At 40.6% G+C, this 22,618-nt stretch overlaps 1 long non-coding RNA gene across 1 annotated transcript; it reads left to right on the forward strand.

Annotated features, from left to right (window-relative positions):
- The first annotated feature begins 91 nt into the window (after positions 1 to 91).
- On the forward strand, positions 92 to 22,546 carry LOC109277204 (uncharacterized). Its single transcript, XR_002085033.2, has 4 exons — positions 92 to 245; positions 646 to 728; positions 4,563 to 4,731; positions 22,229 to 22,546. It is a non-coding gene; the product is annotated as an uncharacterized LOC109277204 (long non-coding RNA).
- The last annotated feature ends 72 nt before the right edge of the window (positions 22,547 to 22,618 follow it).

A 22,618-nucleotide genomic window follows, 5' to 3' on the forward strand; every position in this document is an offset into this window, starting at 1 on the left:
CTGTGTAGCCGTGCGGGGGGCGGGGCGCGGGGCAGGGCGGGGCCGCCTCCTCCCTCCCCCGCGCCGGCCGCCCCCCGTCCCGGCCGCGCGGGCCAATCCCCGGGGTAGGCGGCGTCCGGCCGCAGCGCCGCGGGGGCGCTCTGCAGCCCCGAGCCCGGGCACCGCGGCCGTGCGCTCCCTCGGGCTCCGCCCGCTGGGCGCGGGGCGTGCGGCCGGCTCCAGGGGCGTCGGGTCTGGGAAGCAAGGTTTGGCTCCAGGGAAGAGTGAATTCCTGCCTCCCTCGGGGGACCCAACCTCCGGGGCGTTGCCAAAGCTCTAAGGGGAATTCTTCCAAGTGGGGTTTTTGTCCCCCTGTTTACTTGTCCTGCAGAGAAGAATTTGTAAATAAGAGTAATCATAACATGCTAATGATAATGATAAATAGAAGCCCAGACGGGTATGCTTTGTCCAACAGTACTACTTCACCAGTAAAAAGCATGAAAGTTTCTAAAAATGTGCAGCTGCTATTCTGAAAATTCCAGTAATGTGAATAGGCTGTCATGACACTTTGAGGGTGGGCAATAAGAAAGGGATACTTGCTTTTTCCAAAAAAGAGCAGAAGTTACACAATCAAGGTTTCTCATACTGCGCTATTGTTTACTTTAGGAGTCTCTGATAAGATTGAAGTCACAATGTGAAACTGCTGGTTTTAACCCAAAAGGGGACAAAACATGGGCCTGAAGTCAGCAGTGAGTATATGTTATTATTTCTGTTTGAGAGCAAGATCCACCGTATTTTGTTTGACGTGATGGTAAACATCCTTTTTATTCACCTAATAATGCTATTAACTTTGGCGAAGTGCCAGGTTCATATTGATGCATTACACATATTTTTAATGTGATGTTCTAAATCATTCTTAACTTCTTTAAGACGGCCGTGTGTTACCAACAGAATCTCATTAAAGATTTGGGGCTTCACTCCAAAAAATGCTACATGCACAAAAGCTCAGTGACTATTTCCATTGTTGAGCAACTCAGGAAGCCAGGCAACAGAGCCCATTGAAGAGCTAGAAGGTCCAAAGTGAACCATGACTGCAAGGATATTTGTTTTCTGTTCTGTTAAATGTCCTAAGTAAGAGTTTTTGTCAATATAAACTTAGTTTTACAGTATAAAACAGATTTCTCAGGCAAATAATCATTAGTGATATAGAAGGAAGAGATACGTGGTGAATCTGACACAAATTTACTCATCCCATGAGGGTTGGGAGGCATTGCACCAAGGGGTGAAGAAGACTTAAGAGAGTATGTCTAATTTCTAAGGGCAAGGGATCTGATATAAAATTTTCTGCCCCGTTTTCTTAAAAACAATAAATAAGGGTTGCTATTTTAAATTTAAGAGATTATTTTCCTACACGTTTTTATCTAAACACCCTGAAGGGACAGTCTGTGATGAGGTTGCATGACAATGATTTGAGGTAAACTAATCTACCTGACATTTAAAAACTGCCAATTTAGTCAGAATACCAATCTTTGAGTTTATCTAGTAATCTGACTATCTGATTTTGGTGCTTCCTGAAACACGAACACATTGTGTGCATATGTATGAATAATAAGCTGTTTCATCTCTAAGCAAAAATGAGCAAGTCATTTCTAAGAAGCACAATGTTTGATAGCTCTCTTGACGCACTAGAGTTCGACTTAGGTATTCCTTTTCCTGTCTGAAGTTATTGATTAACTATTTATCTCACATCTCATTTTTGGTTACTTCTCAACTTTTAAAATGTGTTCAGATGAAGAAAGAATAGAACAGTCGCAGATCTATTATTTTGAGTCTTTAAGAAGGACTATGAGAGACAAGGGAAACAGAAGAGTTAGAAACAAAACATTTGAAATGGGTGAAGCTATTTTGACTTCATCTGCGTTTCCATTTGCACTACTCTGTTCCTGCTACCCAGAATGGAATTTGCATCTTCTTCCCCCTTGAATACTGTTTTCACCCACCTCCTTCTACCTCATCCTGTCTGGAGTCCACACTTTTCACTTTCATCCGTCTACCTTCCTCCTTAGGAATGAAACAGAAAATCCAGCTTAGTCATTTTCAGCAGCAGGAGTGATCTAGGTTGTTGTCTTCCAAAGATTTCAGAAACATTTGTGCATATCGGAACTGCTAAGTTTTATGAAATTGCAGGGGATTTCAAGGGACTTTTGTGGCTCAATAAGTTCCACACCCTTTACTCCTACACTTGCCAAATACAACCAAAGTAAATTTCATGTCCGTGAATGAGGGACTTACTTGCAACTACCAAGACCTGAGTTGATTCTTGTAAGTTCTAATTTGACTCCATTATCTGGAAGCTAGTTGCACTAAGACAAAAAGCTAAGATCCCCATTTTTTTTTTTTTTTTAGATCTTTGGATACTGGACACTGTTATAATTGAATTGGCTTGAAAGACAAAAAGGATTGGATCTGAGTTTCAGGCCGCTAGGGTTTCCAGGACTTTTCGGGCTAGTGTTGTTCTCCATTCCCCTTTCAAAAACGTGTCAAAACTTAAAGGCAATTTTCCACTGGATACGTTCCATGTTTGCCCATCCCTGAAGATAAGCAATAAAATATTGAAAAAATGGTTGGAAAAAACCCACAGTAAATCCTTAAAAATTATGTTTTAAATTTGTATTTTTCTGCTTGTCTTTTAACTAAGACCAAATAATGGTTTCGCAACGGTTTTTCAGTCCTGTGCTGCTCTCCCTACGAATTTCCCTGCATCCTGTCACTTGGCTTGTTTCTGGGGTTTCTTTACATTGGCCATTAATCAAGAATCACCCAGAGCTCCACCCGCTCTGTGCTGGTCTCTGTTTCCTTCTGCCAGGATTCCTGCTGGGACTGTATCTGCTGGAAAAAGTCAGCTTTCTCAATCCAAACGTCTTCAGTCGGCCTATTGGTCTAAGGATTGAAAACCAGGAGTTTGGAAGAGAGCTCAGCTAATGTAAATCCTCTTTGTTCCTTCAGCCTTGAACAAGATTCTAATTGCTTCAGAGATGGCTTCCTAAGAACGTCCAATGGGCTTTTCTCTGTTCTTATTCTGCCTCAAATTCTCTCCTGCTTGCTGTCCCTGTTTTGAAATGGTCTCCCCCACCCTCCTGACTTCCGTGATCTCTTCATTTTTTTCCTACCATTCTTATGACTTTTTGTCCTGCTTGCTAATTATGGAACTCTTAAGATTAAATTTTTGAATCACTCTTGTCTCTATCTGCCTTCACAATCGTAAGATCCTAAGTCGCAACCAACTTAATGGCCTTGATCCGAAAAGCTACTTTACTAAGCCTCATCTTTCATCCTTGCTCCAAACTGTGTCTCTGGTGAGGTGAATTTCCCAGCGCCTGAAATTATGTGGTTGAAAACAAATTCCCTCTCTTTCTTCCACTCGTCTCCCTCTCTGACTTCCATCTTACCATTCTCCTGGTACTCTAGGCTTAATACCTTGAGTTATTATTTACTTGTTTCTCTCCTTTATTTATTTTTGTTCTGTCATCCACAAAGTTCTGCTACTATTCCTCTGTTTGTTTATTCTTTATAACGGAAACACTCCTTTCTTTTGACTTCTATGAATTTGTATCCTTAATCTCTATCTTCATCATGTTAAGAAATACTATTGTAGTCTTTTAAAAAACTTTTTATTGATGATAAAACCAAACTAAACTCTTCTGTCATGGAAGTCTCCATCAACTGCTTCAATACATTTCCTCAAATTATCATTCAGATCTGTGCTGTCTGATATGGTAGCCATTGGCCACATGTAGCTCTTGAGCCCTTGATTTGTGACTAGTCCAAATTGAGATGTGCTGAAGAGTGAACTACATACCGAATTTCAAAGACTTAGGACAATCAAAATCATGTAAAACTGTCTCATTAAGAGTTTTTTCCCATTGATTACATGTTGAAATCATGTTTGGGAGATCCTGGGCTAAGTAATGTATATTATTAAAATTATTTTTACTTGCTTCTTTTGATTTTTTTTTTTTTTTTTTTTTGTCAACACGACTGCTAGAAAACTTTAAATTACAAACGTGGCTCATCTTATGTTTCTATTGGACAGTGCTGTTTTAGATAATCGGCGAGCCAATTCTGGGCTGGACACTGTGAAACAGATCAGAGGCAATTTTTAATAAGGAAAGAAAAGTTCAGACAGCCCACCTTTCACAACCCAGCTGAAGAGATAAGACATTGATACAACCAGAAGGCAGACACCAAATGAGGCAAGAGGATTCCCCTTGTGGGAGCTTAGAGGAGAGAATTGGTCAGAAATACCTTTTCTGAAGAAGCAGAATTTCAAAAGATCCTTTCAGGGTAAATAGTATTTCTTTTCTGCAGCTGTACAAGCAAGAGGAAGGCATTCGGAGAGAGAGGAGGTAGAAAGCACCGAGTAGGCCTGGGGTAAAATTCATCAACCGATTTGTCTGGAATGAGCACTATGCCCTGAAAGGGACTCAGGTCCACACAATCTCCTGTGCCTCGATGCACTCAATCACCTCCAGAATGACTTCTGCCTGCTTTCCATCCACTTCTGTCCTACTGCTTCCTTCCAGACTGTACCATACTCCGGACTTGAAGCTAGAAACTAAAAGTATATGCACGTTGCCAGCCAGATCTTTACCCTGCTTCTGACCAAGCTTCTGGAACGTGTGCTTCAAATGCATGCTCCTGGACAATGACACAGCATGGTGTTTTCACTGAGGAAACATTTTCCTCAACCAGGTAATCCTTTGAATGGAGAGTCCCACCCATGTAAAGAACAGGGCTCAGTGTTTATTTAAATTGCCACCTACCTAGGTTAACCAACCATTCTGATTTGCCTGGGATTTTTCCAGTTTCAGCACTAAAAGTCCTAGGCCTCAGGAAACCCTCCATTTCCAGAGAAACTGAGATGGTTGGTCCACCTCACCTACTCTGCCATATTCCAGGCTCTGACTTTGTTTCTCATTTCTAGTCCCTGGCCTCCTGCTAATTTGCTTTCTCTGGCCACACCAGTGCTGACTTGACAACATTTTTTCTTAACCTCGGTTTTGTGATTTCTGTGGGGGAGAGAGAGGGTCACCATTCTTCCTATTAAATTCATTCATCTTCCATTTTAAAAACATGTCACTGCATAGTGTAAGGAGGAAAGGCGTTATAGACTCAATCAAATCAGGGGAGATATTTCAGTTCCAAAAAGTGGGAACAGAAATCCTACATGCAACAAGACTCATCTCGTCATTGGAACCTAATTATCTATGTCAGTTCCATGTCCTCCTGGGACCACTTCCTGCACCTCTGAAGCCATGCTTCTCATGTAAGTCCTTTTCTTGTTCTCAAGGGCTATCAGCTAAGGGACAGCATCAGAATGAAGTGAAAAACCCCTAGATAAGAAATTCAGAAAAGCAGGTTCAATTCTAAGTTGTGGCAGCAAAAGGATTACGTGGTTCAGAAACTTCTAAGTCCAAAGGAATGAAGCCACGATGATGAAAAGGGTAGGCCGTGGGTTTGAACTTTTAAGATACTGAACTGACCACCCATGTCACAGATTCATAAAACTAGCTGTATTAGAAACAGCCACCCCAGGGGCGCCTGAGCAGCTCAGTCGGCTAATCGGCTCAGGTCATGATCTCATGGTTTGTGAGTTCGAGTCCTGAGTCAGGCTCTGAGCTGACAGCTCAGAGCCTGGAGCCTACTTCAGATTCTGTGTCTTCTCCTCTCTCTCCCCCTCCCTTGCTCATGCTCTGTGTCTCTCTGTCTCTCAATAATAAATAAACGTTAAAAAAATTAAAAAAATAAAATAAAATAAACACTAAAAAAAAATTTAGAATCACCTACCCCAAAGTGCTAGCATCAGTCTGAAAAAATATCTAAATTCCAATTTCTACTTAGCAACAACTTCTTGCACAGGGCTGTGAATTCTAAGTTGCAAAACTTAAGTCTCAAAATATTCATGTGGAAAATGTTACTGTCTAGCACCTTCCAGGGCTTCTTGGTAGCCTCGTCAAAAAATTAAATTCTTTGAGGGGCACCTGGGTAGCTCAGTCGGCGAAGGGTCCTACTCTTGATTTCAGCTCAGGTCAAGATCTCACAGTTTGTGAGATCCAGCCCCGAGTCTGCCTCCGTGCTGGCACGGAGCCTGCTTGGGATTCTCTCTCCCTCTGCTCTCTCTCTTTCTCTCTGTTTCTCTCAATAAATAAATAAGCCTAAAAAAAAATGTAAATTCTTTGAGATCAAACAATGCAAAGTAAATGAGCCTCTGGTGGTGGAGGGAAGGATGGGCAGTTGGCTCCCTGCGAAGCATGACTTTGATGTGTTTGACTGTCTGGCTTAGACTCGCAAGATCCACTCCTTAAAAAGCTCCACGAGTTGGTAATGTGTCCTGAGACCTCAGGGGCTACGTGCCTCAGAGAGGATATTTCAAAAGATCCCACCCGTTTTGCTTTTATATTTGGATTGGCATGAATTGATGCCTCTTGGCTCATTAGTCTTTTTTCCCCCTTTTGTGTCCCAGACAGGGAGGCAAAGTCTGCTTTAACGATGAGCAGTCTGGTCCACCACACTTCTTCATAACAAGTCAATGCTGGCTCACTCAGGGAGGGCCAGAACACCTGGGATTCTCCCTTAATTATACGGGAGAGTCGGAGCTGCTGACTCTCAGTGGCTTGTCCCCTAATCTCAACTATCAAATCAGACCACACTGTGCAGAGCAACTGTGCATTTTTTTCCAGATGCTTAAGAGGAAACCTGACCTTTTGTGATTTTGCATGGAACTGGAGGGAGAATTCCCTCTCTCTCTCTCTTTTTTTTTTTTTTGGTTTATTTTGAGAGAGAGAGAGTGTGAGCATGCACGTGAGCAGGAGAGGGGCAGAGAGAGAGAGAGTGAGGGAGAGAGAGAATCCCAAGCACATTCCACACTGTCAGTGCAGAGGCCAATGCAGGGCTTGACCTCATGAACCGTGAGATCATGACCTGAGCCAAAATCAAGAGCCTGATGCTTAACTGACTGAGCCACCCAGGTGCCCCAAGAGAACTCTTATATAACCAGGCTAAACCTGAATAGGATTCTGGCCTAATCTGGAAAGCACTCCAGTTCTGCTTAGGTTAATTTTTATCCTTCCATGAAATAAAAGGATACAATTGAGGGGCACCTGGATGGCTCAGTTGGTTAAGCGTCCAACTTTGGCTCAGGTCATGATCTCACAGTTTGTCGGTTCGAGCCCCGCGTCAGGCTCTGTGCTGACAACTTAGAGCCTGGATCCTGTTTCAGATTCTGTGTCCCCCTCTCTCTCTGCCCCTCCCTGCTTGTGCTGTCTCTCTCTCTCTCTCTCTCTCTCTCAAAATATAAGCATTAAAAAAAATTTTTAAAAAAGGATACAATTGCATACAGAGGTACAGTGAAAAGTACAAATCAATCCTATTGGTTGCTGACTTCACTAAATGTATAATTTTGAACAAAAAGTTCTCAACTGCATTTTTTCAGTTTCTTTTTTCTGAGCAATGGGAATCATAATACTTTAACTCCTTCAAAAGATTGTGAGGAAATACACAGGCACGCAAAAACTGTGAACAAGTTAAGTCACTGAGGTTTTACTCTTGCATCATTTCATACCCCCATCAGTTTAAACTTCAGTTCCAGAAATGAGTTAAAATTAAAAACCTACTGGGGTCACCTGGGTGGCTCAGTTGGCTAAGCGTCCCGCTTCAGCTTAGGTCATGATCTCAGGGTTCATGAGTTCCAACACCACATCAGGCTCTGTGCTGACAGCTCGGAGCCTGGAGCCTGTTTCAGATTCTGTGTCTCCCCCACTCTCTGCCCCTCCCCTGCTTATGCTCTGCCTCTCTCTCTCTCTCTCTCTCTCTCTCTCAAAAAACTAAACATTTCAAAAAATCTACCTCGTAATTCTTAGGTTATACATGTAAAGCATGTAATGTAGCATTATCTTTAACATTACATGGAGACAAATAAAATAGGGTTTTAGAAACTGACCTTTTAAACCAAATTAATCTGTCCAAATAAGCCCTTCAGCAATGGTTCCATCTTTGGCACCATTTTCCATTGTCAGCAGCAGTGACTGCACAGCATGACCCGTGACTCCATGGACTGGCCAAAAGGACTTCCGCATGCTGGTCGTGCTTCACCCCCTTCTTCTTTTTTTAAATTGAAGTATAACTGACAGACGACATTGTATTAGTTTCATGTGTATGACATAGCGATTCAACATTTGTCTCCACTGCAAAATGCTCACCACGATAAGTCTAGTTACCATCTGCCACCGTACAAAGGTACAAAATTCTTTTTCTTGCGAAGGGCAGTCTTGAGATTGACCTTCTCAGCGTCTTTCAAGTTTACAATACAGTATTATTCCTGACTCTTTGCACCGTCTGTGTGTTACATCCCCATGACTGATGTATTTTATAAGTGGGCGTTTGTACCTCTTGATCCCCACTGCTTCCCCTTCTCCTGGCCCTGTGTAGACCTTCTTACTAGTCTTCTCACAATGTGGAGCACCTTCGTGAAAAAGCAGCTAGCAGAAGAAAAATAGGAGAGAAGAAAAAAATCTTGAAATGACAACATTTTAATTTTAAGCTTTAAGTATATCAGAGCGTCTGCTGGTATGTAATAGTTTCTGAAAGGACACAAAGAGATGTCTGTATTTTGTTAATATGTGCATGTAAGTATGGCTCTCGAAAAAATCTACAGGGCCCCCAGTTCTATGGCAGAAGCTGCCATGTCAGCCTTCCAGGGAGGCCAGGCAGCTAACACCAAAATGTGAATCCAGATGGGCATCGGACCATAATGAGGTTGGGGAGGAAGACGAGGGAACTAATAAAGCATTCCAATACAAAAATTCAAGAACACTGAGCCGGATAGCAAGACACAAATATAGCCTGAATCATACCTCAGGGCTGCAAATTTTCAACGTCTGCTCTAAGGTTTACTTATATAGTCAAGAAGGCAATTGAAATTGTTGACCAAAATTATTTTTTAAACCCCATTCGCTACAGGCTTAGTGGATATTTAGTATTCTGTAATATTCTAATACGGTTTTCAATTGAAGGTACTGTTTTAGTTGTTGATTTTTAGATGAATACAAGGTTTAGTATAAATTTCTTTCAGAAAGTTACATAACATTTCCCATGAGAAACTCCACTCGTTCATGTGGGAAACTTACAACAGAGTTTTTTAGCAGTAAGATTGTGCATGATCATCAGAACAGCAAAGTGATCTTTTTTAACCGAGTGCATATTCTAATCCGCCTCTATGAATTATGTGAATAAAATCTTTGAAGTATTGTTGAGGAGGTCATCTTGGCTAAATTGAACTTGACAGAGCCCCTTTATCTAGTTCCAATGTGATTATACTTTGAGGCACATATAGAATCATAGAGAATACTGGTTTAAAATATGATTCAGTGAGTACATTCCGGCATCAGATAAAGCAACTCAGGACAATGAAAAGAGCACTGAATAAAAGGAAATTTGACATCAATAATTTAACATTAACTTTGCGGGGTGGGGGTGTTCAACTTGACAGACTGTTTCACATCATTTTATATTTAAGTAATTTGGCAGTAATATCTAAAAGAGGAAGCATTCCTGTTACAACTACATGTTGTATAGTTGTAAACCCACCCAACGTGTTACATATTGTAGACCCACAAGGCGCGATTCACGTGGACAACAATGTAAAAGCCATCCCTCTATTTGGAGTACAATTTACTCAGCCACAGAAGCCTCATTGATGGATGATTCAGGAGTTAAGTAAGCTCTTCTGCATAGGTACAGCAGAACAGAAATCTGTCCATTTAAGTACCCAAATTTAAAGTGCCCATATGTGGTGTATGTACATATAATATATTTTTAATGGCATTTTTAAATTAGTGTAAAATTCCCTGGAACCTTAAAGAGACTATGCAGAAGGAATTATCTTATACCTTTGGGTCAGGCTTAGGAGCATATCAATAATTAGAGTACTGTTTTATCATATATATTATCCCACTGGTTATTGAAGTGTGCATGGTTGACGACATCTTCAACAGTGTTTTAAAGAATGTTGTTGACATGTCTTTAGACAAAAGACAATTTTCCAGGATCCTACCTTGGAATTTCTCAGAAACAAACACTTGAGACAAGGATTTGACTGCAAGAAATTTATTTGGGAAGAATAAGGGAATGGGGAATTAAGAGAGGAAGGAAAGGGAACAACTAAAAGGTGTGATATCAAGAGGAGTGCATCACAGGTGAAGGGGTCCCTCAGTGGCTCCATTGATTAAGTGTCTGACTCTTGATTTCAGCTGTAGGTGATGATCTCAAGGTTCGTGGGACAGAGCCTCAAATCAGGCTCTGCACTGACAGCTCTGCTTGAGATTCTCTCTCTCTCTCTCTCTCTCTCTCTCTCTCTCTGCCTGTCTCCTGCTTATGTGCGTGCACTCTCTCCCTCTCCCTCAAACTTAATAAATAATTTTAAAAAATTACATCACATAGAGGGACACGGCACTATTGGAGAGCCCACAGACTCCAGTTGAGAAACTGCCGGGCTGAACTGGCAGAGTTTTGTATCCATTTTAAGAACGTACGAACTCGTACTGGCCAATGTGGGAATTTGGGTTACAGAATAGAACGTGAATGACGTAAACCTTGACGATACAAAAATGTAATGAATCCAACCTAGTATGTGGGTCTGGAAACATGCAAATGTCTAACTGTAAGTGCTGAGGTCATCATCTTTCAAAACATCCCAAAGTTATCTGTAGGTATCTAAAGGAATTCTGTATTAATAAATAAGTAATAATAAATGGGTAATAAATAAGGTATCTAAAGGTACCGATAAGATCATAATAATATTGTGATATTGAATATTCCAACTTCTTAAAGATTTTTATTTTTTCTTGATTTTGGAGACATTTTTAAGAAACATATTTTTAATAAAGAAAGACTAATCTCAAATTTATCAGTTCTATCAGTTTTTCATTACGAACTTTTTCTTTGGTCGAATTACAGTTATACTGAATACCGTTAATTAAAAAATAATGTGGGGCACCTGGGTAGCTTAGTTGGTTAAGCGTCTGACTCTTGATTTTGGCTCAGGTTGTGATCTCAAGGTGGTAAGATCAAGCCCTGGGTTGGGCTTCCCGGCTGGGCATGGAGCCTGCTTGAGATTCCTTTCCCTCTCCCTCAACCCCTCCCATGTGTGAGTATGTACATTCTCTCTCAAAAAATAAGCAAATAAAATCATTACTGACTTAAAAAAAATTACATGTACACCATGATCCTAGTGTTTTTTTGTTTGTTTACTTGTTTTGATTTTTTTCCTCTTTCCCTTCCTTTTTTCTTTCAGCAGAGAGAGATGGCTGGAAGTTACTTACTTTTGACTATTTAATTTTGGCTATTTTATTTTTGGGTGATAGGAATTTGGGGATTTTAATTTTCTTTAGATTTTACTTGAATTTTTATAATTAACACATTTTTACATGATAAAATCAGGAAAAGTATTGGGGAAAATAATGTAATTAAGCTTAATTGCCATTATTTGTCTTTAATTATGTCATAGCTTCTGTACTGATCTAAGATCAAGACATTTTTAATCCAATCCTGATTTTTTTTAAAAAAATTTTAACTTTTATTTATTTTTGAGAGGCAGAGAAAGGCAGAGCATGATCGAGGGAGGAGCAGAGAGAGAGGGAGACACAGAATCCGAAGCAGGCTCCAGGCTCTGAGCTGTCGGCACAGAGCCCTACGCAGGGCTCAAACCCATGAACTGTGAGATCATGACCTGAGCTGAAGTCGGACGCTTAACCGACTGAGCCACCCAGGTGCCCCAATTGTGATTATTGAACCAACCTAATTTCTAGAAGCCAAGTGGTCCAGGCACAGTTTTATATTCATTTTTTAGTAGTTCCTTTTTAGCTTTTGGGTTTTAATTAACTGAGATGAATCTCTTCAGCCCAAAGAAATGAAAAAGACTTCTTATTATCCAGTTCTGGTTGAAATCTGTCACTCCTCTGTGGCTGAACTCATTGTTTCAGCCCCTGAAATCTATAGATATGATTAGAGCTTATCGAATTAACAAACCAGAGCCAACGTGACCCTGTGACAGAGTGATCCTCCAGAAGCCGCAGGAAACAGAGTGGTTAACCCCCCATGTAGTTCTTGAAATGGAACTGGACAAAAATCAAAACCATATAAAGGAAAAAGGCAGTTTTAGGGTAAATATGAGCTCAAATGTCAGACATTAAAGTTCTATATCCCATGAAATGTAATGTCCTAAATTACATTCCTTGCTAATAAATAGGCAGCAAAAAGCAAGAATCTAGAAAGTCCACACAACTAAAATACCATTTTACTCGAAATATAATACCTGCCTCAGCTACAACTGCAAGTTCCCCCCAGTTCAGGTGAGGTTAAATTCAGCCGCAGAATTCACACATCAGAGCGTACAAGGACTCATGTCTATTAAAAACAGCCATATGCCTCGAATTCTGCTGCCGCTGTGGCAGGGTAACAGATAGTAAGTGGGATTTTTCTTGTTGTCTCAGAATTGCTGTTAAAGCCAAGCCCGCGGCAAACAGGGGCTGAGTATCCTACATTCTAAGTTCAGAGACACCAGCAGTTGGGGCCTGGGTGAGAGATGTGGGCTTTGGCAGGATGTGACATTCATGGAAACAAGTGATTCCCAACCTTCCCTAGAGCCAAGGATGGGGATGACCCAGGAAAATCATTTCTAAAGATGGGAAGGAGAGATTAGCATGGAAGCTCACTATTTAACATATATTGGGTCAACAAACTGGGCGACCTGATTGGCTGCTGGCTTAAGAGAATAAAGAGGTAATGTTGGTGTGGGGCTGAGACACTCAGGGAGCTAAAATCCCACCAGAAACCATACTGAGTTCTTGATTTAAGAAGAGGACAGAGCTTGACCTTCATGTGCCCACTGACCAGAGAACAGCATCGCAGGGTAGATTGTCGGCATTGCCAGGACCGTGGCAGTGTTGGGGACAAGGAGGTGGACACATTAGAGCAACTTGATACGAGGTTACCAGCTGGCTGGAAGTTATGACCAGCTCTTGAAAGGGGCTACCAATGACTAAGGAAGTTTCTCCAGAGTGATCTGTCTTCAACTATTCCCACCAAGACAGTGAACTAGACTGGCAGTTGAGATGGTCTACAGAAAGGGACCGTATCCCTGCAGATTATAGTAATGAAATGTCTGTCTGTCTCTGATTCTCCAAAGTCAGAAGTCCATCTCGTGCCTCCCTCTGTTCCCTAGACTGGCTCCTCTGTTGGGGTGAAGAGAGGTGGCTAGCTTTGAAATAGATATGAGATTAAAGTTTTGAAACGAACTGGATGGGACTTTTGGCCGAGATGCTCAAAATTGTTGGTCATTATGGAAGTGCAAATTAAAACCAAAATGAGATACCAATACATTCCTATCAGAACGACTAAAATCAAAAATATTGACTATTTCACACATTAGCTTGGAGGACTTGGAGGCACTGGAACTCTCAACCCTTTTGATAGGATTATACAAATATGTTGGAAAACAATTTGGCAGTTTTTAAAAAATACATTAAGCTAATACCTATAATATGACCCAGCCTTTCCTCAATTAGGTATTTATCTAAAATTTTAAAAGCAAAGGTGCAATGAAAAATTAATAAAATAAAATAAAATAAAATTAAATTAAATTAAATTAAATTAAACTAAATTTAAAAAGGGGCGCCTGGGTGGCTCAGTCAACTGAGCGTCTGAGTCTTGATTTCAGCACAGGTCATGATTCCAGTGTCGTGGGGTCAGCTTTGAATTGGGCTCTGTGCTGAGGGTGAAGCCTGCTTAAGATGCTCTCTCTCTCTCCCTTTGCTCCTCTCCCCTGCTCATGCTCTCTCTGTGTCTCTTTAAAATAAAATAAAATAAAATAAAATAAAATAAAATAATAAATAAAAGCACAGGTGCCCATATAAAAACTTGTACACAAATTTTCACAGCAGCTTTATTTGTAATAACCTCAAACTGGAAACAACGCAAATGTCTGTCAACATACAAACAGATATACAAATTTTGGTATAACCATGTAATTGAATACAACGAGTCAAGAAAAAGAGATGAACTATCGGTACACACAACAACATGGATAAACCTCAAAATATTTGGGCTGAGGGTAAGAAACCAGAGAACAAAATGACTGCATGCTGTTTAAGGGAAGGAGGGGTTAGGAAGGGGTAGGAGAGAGAGTTTCCGAGGGGCAAGAGGGAACTTTGCAGAGTGATGGTTGTATTCACTACCTTGACCTTGGGGACAGTTTCACAGATGCTTATATGTGTCAGAACGTATTGAATTGTACCCCTGAAACATGTGCAACCCATTCTATGCCAATAACACCTCAATAAAGCAGAAAAAAATAAAGAACTGTATATAGCTATAGGAGCTAAAATGAGACTTATCTAATAATCAAAGGTATTGGAAAGTTATGGAATTGGCCTGAGAGAGAATTGAGTCCTCCTCAGACAGAAATGGGGTAGGTTAACAAACACAGTTGGGGGGACTGCTATTCTTTATAGTCTAGTGAGCTGAAATTTTGCAATACACATTGGTTACAAAGCTAGCCATTCATTTGCAGTCACCAAATGCTACAACCAACCGAAAAGCCCCACTACCCTATGGTATCTTCATAACCCTATGTTAGTTCTGCTAGTTCATTTTCAAGGTCTCTTGGCCAGTGTGTCATGTGCTCAGGCTCAGGAATTAATCTCATTTATTTTCCCTCAGGGTTCTGAGACACTCAAGAAATAGACACCAATAGAAATTGGGGTCAGAATATTATCTTTGGTTCATTATAACTGAATTGGTGAATTAACTTGGACCTAAGGTTCTACACCTCCACTTTTGATTTGAATTTATTTTACCAGAACCTGGACAGCTTAATTTCCCCCTCATTTTTTTCAGTACTGCTCCCCACCACCAAGGCTGAGACAACTGTAGTAGATTCACATAAAGAAACCGGTGCAGAGAAAGAGAGAAAGATTCTGTCTGTTCAGGTACTAATATGGCACTGGGATGAGCTACTTGAGAAAATGTTTGGAATTATAGACTGAGTCAAATGTCATTATAAGCATCAAGCTGGCTGCTGTCCCCTGTAAATAAATAAGTGGATTGGCATTCAGATGCCATGTTTTTTGTTTTGTTTTGTTTTTTAATTTGCTTCACACATCGCTAACATCAGCACTAATCTCAGTACATGTTTTTTCAGCTGATATCTAGTTTATTAAATATCCTTTAATTGAAATCTATCTCCTTTGCGGTGCCTGAATGGCTCAGTTAGTTAAGAACCCAACTCTTGATTTCAGCTCAGGTCGTGATCCCACAGTTCATGAGCCCCGCATTGGGCTCTGTGCTGACAGTATGGAGCCTGCCTGGAATTCTCTCTGCCCCCACCTCTCTCTGCCCCTCCTCTGCTCACTCTCTCTCTCTCTCTCAAAATAAACATTTAAAAAATAAAATAAAATGAAATGTGTCTTCCCCCATAACAAAGTTGTCTAGTACATTTCTTTCACATATATTTCAAGAACTTCACCATAATTATTGAAGTATGAAGCAAAATATGACAGATAGGAAGACATGCACAAGATTTGCTCTTTCATTAAAACACACTGATGCAAAAGTGTTGTGTCCCTGGCCCATTTAATTTAGGGAGATTCAACCTTATTACAGACAGAAAGTGAGAGAGAGGGGAACAATTCAGTTAGCAAGTTCCACCAAGTATGACTCTGTGGTTTAAAGGTACATATATTTTGTATACCATGGTCTCTAAATGCAATCTGTCCACCTCATGCAGTGCCAACCAAGAAGGAGTAATCTGTCCCAGTGTTGGAGGAAAAACTGGTCTTGTAATGAGTAAGAGATTATTTGTCTCTTGTGTGGTGACCGATGACATCCCAACATCACCATCGCAAGAGATTTTCAAGGGGAATGCTATTGCTTTGTCTTTTGTGCTACCTATTAACCCAAACCCCTAGATAAGACAGTGTCTTTGTAATATTTGCCATTCACTGGTGGTATTTAGTAAAGAGATTTGGGGAGGAGATAATTCTATTTTCTCTTAGCATAATATTTGCCTTCAACTTCGTAGCTGGTTTGCCAAGCTTTATTGACTCATATGTGAGGCTTACCTATTTTTTGTCTCTTCTACAAAGTACAATTTCGAATATCTTTGTATTTTGTTCTCTTCTCCATCTTTAGCAACAAAACTAATCAATTTTATACTAGAAGGTATTATTTTGTACTCGTTCTGGAAATAGGTTCACCAGAGGGGTCATTGAACTTTTTGTTTTAAGGATATGAGAGCTTCCATGGCTTTTTGCCATTCTGACAAAGTTTTATAACAAACAGTGACCTGGGGACTATGGGTGGCAGGGTTGAACAGTGTAATAAGAAAGTTTTCAGATATTCCCAGGATCCTTCTCCTTTTTTTTTGTAAGATTCTTCTTATTTACTTCTATACAAAATCATCTTTCAGATTCATTTGTCCCAACTCATGCAACGAATATTCTATATTCATGCTGATGTGCTGTGTTCTCTATTTGCAGTTATGACTTTACTTGGAATTAGATGTTTAAAATATTATTTATTTATTTTTAAATGTTTATTTATTTTTGAGAGAGAGAGACAGAGAGATTAAGAGAGAGCATAAGCAAGGGAGGGGCAGAGAGACAGGGAGACACAGAATCCGAAGCAGGCTGCAGGCTCTGAGCCATCAGCACAGAGCCTGATGCAGGGCTCGAACCCCTGAACCCTGAGATCATGACCTGAGTTGGATGCTTCACCGACTGAGCTACCCAGGTGCCCCAAAATATTTATTTTTAATAATTACTCTTGGGCTGTCAATCTATTTTTGATTGATTAAACTAATAACAACATAACTTTAGATTAACTAACATAAAGAATTTATACCTTTACACTTGTACTTCTCCTCACACTTGAGGTTATTTTTGTCACAATTTGCATGCTTTTTTTATTGTGTAACTACTAACAGAATATTGTAGTACCATTGTTTTTCTACATTCTTTTTTTTCTTTTTAGTTTTAAACTAGAGTTGTAAGTGAATTATGTACACCGTTACCTTATTGCAGAATCTAACTATGATTATCCATTTACCATTACCAGTGAGATTTACACTACCTTATTGTATTTTTATTATGTTAATTAGCATTATTTTACTTCCACTCAAAGAACTCCCTTTAGCATTTCTTGTAAGGCAGTTCTAGTGGTAATGAACTACCTCAGCTTTTGTTTGCTCGGGAAAGTCGGTATCCCTCCTTCATTTCTGAAGGACAGCTTTTCTGGGTATCGGATTTGGTTGATTGTTATTTTCCTTCAATATTTTGAATATGAAGTTCCATTTTATCCTGGCCTGAAAAGTTTCTGTTGAGAAATCTGCCAATTGTCTTGTGGAGTTCCTTTGCATATAACTTCTCTCTTTTATCTGCTGCTCTTACAATTCTTTCTTTGTCTTTGACTTTTGACAATTTAAGTATAATGTGTCTCAGTGTAGCTCCATCTGGGTTCAACTTATTTGAAATCCTCTGGGCCTCATGGATCTGGATGTATACTTCTCCCCCCAGGTTTTGGAAGCTGTCAACCATTATTGCTTTAAATACACTTCCCATCCCCTTCTCTTCTGGAATTCCCGTAATATGAATACTGTTTCTTTTCTCTTCATTGTGTCCTATAATCCCCACAGGCCTTCTTCATTCTTCATTATTTTTTCTTTTTGCTCCTCTGACTGGATTACACCTTGCGTCCTCAACTCCAAGTTGCTGGTTCTTTCTTCTGCATGATTGAGTCTACTTTTGAAATGCTGTACTGAATTCTTCAGTTATTTTCCAACACCAGGATTTCCGTTTTTCTTTGTTTCTTTTTTTTTTATGGTTGCTATTTCCTTGTCAAACTTCTTTTGTTCATACTTTGTTTTCTTAATTTTGTTTAGTTATCTGTCCGTGTTTTCTTGTAGTTCACAAAACTTCTTTGAGAGCATTATTCTGAATTCTTTGTCTGATAGTTCATAAATTCCCACTTTTTAGGGTCAGTAATTGGAACTTCATTATTTCATTTGGTGGGTACATATTTATCTGATTCGTGTGTGTGTGTGTGTGTGTGTGTGTGTGTGTGTTCCTTAATTCCTTATATTGATATATACACATTTGGGTAATGGGACTCCTCTTCCATACTTCACAGGTTTGCTTTAGCAGAGACCATTCTTCACCAGTCAGCTTAGTTTGGATTTCTGGGTGTGTCTACTGGTAATGTCCTTGGGGAGATGGAACTACTATTATGGTCTGTTTTTGTGCAAGGCAATTGTTTGAGCTCTGGGGACAGGAATGAGTGGGGGTGGGGGGGAATGCCACTGGCTAAGAATACTTGCCTAGGATTGCTAGCTTGATTCCTTACCCAAGTGAGCTGAAAGATGGGCTCCATGGTTGGTTGGATTCTCTGGTTAGGCTTATTAGATGGTTCAGGACTACATGAGACTATACATTAGCTTCCTTGCCTGGGCAGGGCAACAGGACAGGACTCAGGGCCTGTACAACTCATTTTTTGGGGACCTGAATCAGACCAGAGCGTGCACTGAATTCCCTGGTCAGGTGAGGCCACTGGTTTTGCTCTGCAGATGGGGGAAGCCATGCAATATACTCTCCGTTCAAATGTTGCTGCACACAGGGCTGTTGAACTGGCTACACAGCTGCCCCTGTGCTCTGGTTATTTTCCCTTGTGGGAGAAGCTAAAGGCTATCTTCAGTAATTCGAGTGTCTATGGATTAGATTCCCTGCCTATACACAGTGGGGAGGCAGCTCTAAACCTAGTAAAGCTCTTTGTTGTCTTTTCTCAAGCCAACCTGAACCCCAAGTTCCCTGGCCAAACAAGGTCACTGACTTTGCTCTGTAAACTCTCAGCTCTGCCTGCTTTTCTTGAGCCTTGAACGGTGCTGAGCTGCACAGCTTCTAATAGTTGTCACCAACCTTTCTGGTCCGAAAGGACCAGAAGACACTCTCCACAGTGGGTGGGGCTGTGACTTCACTTCTTGCCTGGGCATGGGAAAACCTGGCTGTAAGGACAGCAGAATTCCTTGTTTGAAAATCTGAACCAGGTAGATATGCACTTTGCCAAGTTCCCTGGTCAGATTGAACCTCTGACTCAGTTGTGCAGAGGAACAAAGCTGCTGGTTGGGATCATTACCTGAGCACTGCAGGTATGAACTCCATCTGCCAAGATCCTTGTGCTGGTTGTTACAAGACCCTCCTTCCTTCTTCTTCACAGTCAGATTTTCAGTGGTTGAAATCCCAGGTTTCTCTGCAATCCCCATGGTGTGAGATCAGAGTAGGGGCTCCCACAAAGTGACCCACAATACTGGAGAGGGCTGGTGGTAGCCCTTGGGTGTTCTTTTCCTACTGTGGGAACCAGAGGCTCAGGAGAGACCTTTCCATGAGACTGGCCTGGGGAAAGGACAATGCTGGCACATTTAGCTGCTTCTCTTTATAATGCAGTCTGTCTTGGTCTCTGGGGTCCAGGAGATGTTTGGCCTCACCCCTATGTTCTAGGATTCAGTGGTGATCCATTCCTGAATAATTGTTGGTTGTTCTTGTGAGGGAGAGCAAAGTCGGGAATGACCTGTGTCGTCCTTGGTGTCTTCACTACCAAGACTGATTATAAAAAGAAATCCAATCATCAAAGAAAAGCCCCTCCACACACATTTTTCTCTGGTGTCTACTCTTCCGTGAACTTCCCTGATAATAGAAAAGTGAAATTGTAACATTTTCAATACTCTAACAAGTATGTGCCTATGTGAGCAGGGGAGTGGATATCACCAAGCTTGGATTAGGTAACTTCTTAAGATTATTCTTTATGCTTTGGTTCACTACTACCTCCAAGAAAATGAAGCAAGTTGCAACCCAAGGCATCGTAGGGTAGTGGAGAACCTGGATTTGTATTCTTGCTGTTTGGTGTTCTTCCTGTCCATTGGTAAAGCACGCTGTTGTCATAGAACCTTTGAAAGCTAGAGCTATGGGGAGCGGGGGCAGCGGGAGGGGCTCTGGCTTAACCCTGTGCAGCTATCTCATTTGTCACAAAAGAAAATAGAAACATGGATAATTTAAATTTCCTTTCCCAAGGCTATAAGCCTAGTTAGTAGAGGAAGGTAGAGGGGAAAAAACCCCAAAGTGGATGTTATGGTTTTTCTGCTATCTTGTTGCTTCTCAAAGTATCGTTTTACTTCTCAAAGCAAGTTGCATGACATTGCCTCTATGTAAGGTAGGGCGGTTCTCTGGAATTTCTCCAGTCCACTGGATATCTTGACTCCAGGGAAGAATGTAAATGGCAGGGGAGATGCACCACCAACGCATCACCGCTCTTGTAATGAAGATGATAGGTGTCCTGCGGGTCAAGGTTGAAGCAGTTGGCAGGAGAGTGGTTCCTGCCTCCAACATGCTTCAGCACTAGACAAATATGGGATTTCAATACTTAGGACAACTTGTCCTTTAACCTTGTGATTTCAAACAGAGATGTGAGTGGAAATGTAGGTGGAGAGACAGTGAGACAATGACTAGGCATTTGTCAAAACCATTTGTCAACTAGTTGAAACGTGCCACAAGCCCATACAAATACAAAAAGCAAAGTACCTGGGGTAAGTAATTATAAAAATACTAATTTTCGAACATTGCTTTATCCATCTCTAATGTATTGCTTGATTTTTCTCATCAAGAATTAAAGCTACGTCTTTTTTAATGGTCAGGAGAGGTTAGGGTAGGTCTCTACAGTTAGGTGAGGTTAAAAAGAGAACATTATACAAAAGGCAAAGCTTTAAACACAACTTAGGGAAAAATAGAGTAAGGCTAAATAATTTTATTGTCCCGTCTGGCAGCCCTGTGATTAGTGATAGCAAGGGGTGTGTGGAGGGGGTGTGTGGAGGGGTGTAGCTGGGGAGCTGCAATCACTGCTTTCTATCTGGTGTTGACGTAGGTGTCAAAAACCAGCTGACAAGCTTGATGTTGGGCAATTCTTGTGATAACTTAGTTCAAGCTTCTGCTCTTAGGCAAACACAGTGAAAAACAGACTGTAAATGTCCACCCGCTGGAAGTTCCAGACACTAATCGGATTTTGCTGCATGTATGGTATACATTTCATCTCAGCTAACGGTTAGGTGGGGCGGTGCAAGGCAACATGTGCCTTCTTATTCAAAAACCCGCCAGTGACAAAGTCCCTGTTTTGTACCACGCACTGTAGTTTTTCATTTTTTTAAATTTTTTTTAACGTTTATTTATTTTTGAGACAAAAGAGAGACAGAGCATGAACAGGGGAGGGGCAGAGAGAGAGGGAGACACAGAATCTGAAACAGGCTCCAGGCTCTGAGCCATCAGCACAGAGCCCGACGCGGGGCTCGAACTCACGGACCGTGAGATCATGACCTGAGCTGAAGTCGGACGCTTAACCGACCGAGCCACCCAGGTGTCCCCCATGCACTGTAGTTTAATGTGATTATGAAAACACAGGTTGGGCTAACATGAAACAATGATTTTAGGGAAATATATCACAGTGGTAACCTGATTTTGTGAGCATAAAAGGGAATATTATGACACCTCTGCAGGGGTTTGAATATAAAAATGATGCCTAATCTGCTGTGACCGTAGAGTTCGCTATAAAAAAATCATTTCAAGAATATGCCTTTACATTTCTCTGGAAAAAAGTAGACCTTTCTAAAAATGGCAGAGAATACATACATAGACAATTTCTTTTCCTTTGGGGTACACATAAACTTTTGCTTAATAAAAAAATAAAAGATAATCCCGTGTGATTCTGAAGTATAACTGATAATATGCCTGGCACTTAAAAAAGTAAACTTTGTAATAAAGGAAGAAGGAGTTACTGGGGTTTTGAGTTTCTTTGTCAATAATCATGAAGTCTTATAATGCTTAGAAAACTCTTTAAGGCAATTGCATTGGTCACTATATGGTTCATAGAGAAATATGGGGCTTTAAAAAAAAACCAAAACACCGTACAAGCAGATAAAACTTACAGAGTCTACTTTCCAAGAGCTTTCAGTTGAAAATAATAATCAAATCAACATGTAGGGGAAAAAAAATTCAAATATGAAACATTACAGCAAAATACAGATAATATAGCAAGATCCACATTCCTGAACCTCCTTCTTTCAAACACAATAGTTGACTTTATATAAATAATTGTTTTCCAGGGCACCTGGGTGGCTCAGTTGGTGACGTGTCCAGCTCTTGGTTTCGGCTTAGGTCATGATCTCACAGTTGGTGAGTTCGAGCCCCGCATTAGGCTCTGTGCTGACAGCACAGAGCCTGCTTGGGATTTTCATTCTTCCTCTCTCTCTGCCCCTCCACTGCTCTCTGTCAAAATAAATAAGTAAACTTATACAATTTTTAAAGAATAAATAAATAATTTTTTTCCCCTCATATCGGCTCATTAACTCCTAAAGGAAAGAAATACAGTTAACTTCACATCCACTTAAATGAGTAAATTTGAACACAGGACTTTTTTTTTTTCCTTTTTAGTTTCATGTTTTTAATAGAAATCCATAAGCAATACAATGGTGATCCATAAGGCCTAAAATTAA

This window comes from Panthera pardus, unplaced genomic scaffold (genome assembly GCF_024362965.1).
Source record: "Panthera pardus isolate Hobbes unplaced genomic scaffold, ASM2436296v1 HiC_scaffold_13, whole genome shotgun sequence".
Classification (NCBI taxonomy): Eukaryota; Metazoa; Chordata; class Mammalia; order Carnivora; family Felidae; genus Panthera; species Panthera pardus.